Here is a 2,500-nt window from a genome sequence, read left to right on the forward strand (position 1 = left end):
ACCTAACCCGTATTGTGCCTTAACCTAACCCGTATTGTGCCTTAACCTAACCCGTATTGTGCCTTAACCTAACCCGTATTCTGCCTTAACCTAACCCGTGTTGTGCCTTAACCTAACCCGTGTTGTGCCTTAACCTAACCTGTGTTGTGCCTTAACCTAACCCGTGTTGTGCCTTAACCTAACCCGTGTTGTGCCTTAACCTAACCTATGTTGCGCCTTAACCTACCCTATATTGTACCTTAACCTAACCTATATTGTACCTTAACCTAACCTATGTTGCGCCTTAACCTAACCTATGTTGCGCCTTAACCTAACCTATGTTGCGCCTTAACCTAACCTATGTTGCGCCTTAACCTAACCTATGTTGCGCCTTAACCTAACCTATGTTGCGCCTTAACCTAACCTATGTTGCGCCTTAACCTAACCTATGTTGCGCCTTAACCTAACCTATGTTGCGCCTTAACCTAACCTATGTTGCGCCTTAACCTAACCTATGTTGCGCCTTAACCCAACACACGTTGCGCCTTAACCCAACACACGTTGCGCCTTAACCCAACACACGTTGCGCCTTAACCCAACACACGTTGCGCCTTAACCCAACACACGTTGCGCCTTAACCCAACACACGTTGCGCCTTAACCCAACACACGTTGCGCCTTAACCCAACACACGTTGCGCCTTAACCCAACACACGTTGCGCCTTAACCCAACACACGTTGCGCCTTAACCCAACACACGTTGCGCCTTAACCCAACACACGTTGCGCCTTAACCCAACACACGTTGCGCCTTAACCCAACACACGTTGGGCCTTAACCCAACACACGTTGGGCCTTAACCCAACACACGTTGGGCCTTAACCCAACACACGTTGGGCCTTAACCCAACACACGTTGGGCCTTAACCCAACACACGTTGGGCCTTAACCCAACACACGTTGGGCCTTAACCCAACACACGTTGGGCCTTAACCCAACACACGTTGGGCCTTAACCCAACACACGTTGGGCCTTAACCCAACACACGTTGGGCCTTAACCTGCTCTGTAATTGTCATACGACGCGTTAAATTAGTGTAGTGTTGCCTAACTGCAACCCCCGCAATATAGTTTGCTACTCGCACTGCCCGGTCCCCAGAGTATCGCTTCATGTTAAACACCTTGCAGCTATACACTGTAATGCGGATGGCAGCAGGACGTACATGCTCAATGCCCTTCGCAGTTGTTCATTGGCATTCGCATGGCGAAGCACAGCCTACGTTGTGGTACGGCTTGTGTCAACTGTCCGCTGATGTTGTACGTCCAAATCACACACTGTACTGCACATTGGTCCTCATGTACTGAATGATACATCGTGGTACATGTGTGACCGTACCACGACTGCGCCAACAACGGCGAACCATACGGTCCAAATATTGTGCACTCAGCTACATGTCGTCTCCCTATAAGAGCTGGATTGCAGTATGGTATGCCGTGGATGGCGATCGGCATGAGCCGTCTGTTGATGTAGTGGCGCGTGTTGTCAGACGTAGTCGTCTCTTCTCACACACCGTGATAGCATGGTGCACTGCGTTCCACATCTGCGACATGCGACAGAGGCCGGTTGACAGTCGTTCGCGCAATGGACATCGCATACGTACGGGGGCCACCTTCCACGTGTTCGCGAAGCGTGCACATGTTGTTGCGTGTATGTGGGCAGACATAGTGTGTCGTGACACCTGACACAGGCATGCAACAATCGTTGAATTTGCAAATGGCGATGGACGTCTACGTTTGCTGGTGACGTTACGCAAATGAAGAACTGGTAAACCGTTGTGGTGCGGTTGTTCTCGCTAGAGGTGAATCAGTGATGGCGACGATCGGTTGAGCTACCAACCGGTTGTTTCAGCGATACCCACCATGCCCACGAACGTGAATGGCATGTGGGTGTGAAGCGATACGCGGCGGTGGCTGGGTGGGACCGTCCCCGGCCGGTGAGGGGGGGCCTCCCGGCGTGCTGGCCGCGCGGTGCGTGGGCGCACGCGCTACAGCCGGCTGGTGGGGGCGGCCAGTGGCAGGCGCGCCGGCCGACGGAGGCGGCAGGCGGCGTAGCTGCGCGCCGGCGCACCCTGCACGCGGCGCCGTGCGGCCAAAGTAGGTCCTCGCGGGCCCGGTGCGAAGCGCGGTGGACATCTGCAGTGTGCTGGTCCGATTGAGGGCTGTGTGCGCTGAGGATGCGCCGCCGCCCGGCGCTCGGCGCCGCGACGCCGTCTGCTGCTCGGTCGCCTCTGCGGTTCTCGCAGGTGGATTGTATCGCAGCTGTGCGGACGTGTTGGCGCGTGCGCTGTGCTGGGAGAGTTCGCTTCGGCACCCAAGTGGGGCTTTTGTCCTTCTGTGGCGCTGGCGTTGGAGCTGCCGGCCACCGTAGGTGGCGCGTGTTGTCTCCCGCCGGCAATGCCACGACAGCACGCTCCCGGGCCTCTGTCGGCAGCGGCAAGCTCAGTTGGGAGCACGGGTGGTCGCAC

This window comes from Schistocerca serialis, unplaced genomic scaffold, assembly GCF_023864345.2.
Source record: "Schistocerca serialis cubense isolate TAMUIC-IGC-003099 unplaced genomic scaffold, iqSchSeri2.2 HiC_scaffold_1189, whole genome shotgun sequence".
NCBI classification, from domain to species: Eukaryota; Metazoa; Arthropoda; class Insecta; order Orthoptera; family Acrididae; genus Schistocerca; species Schistocerca serialis.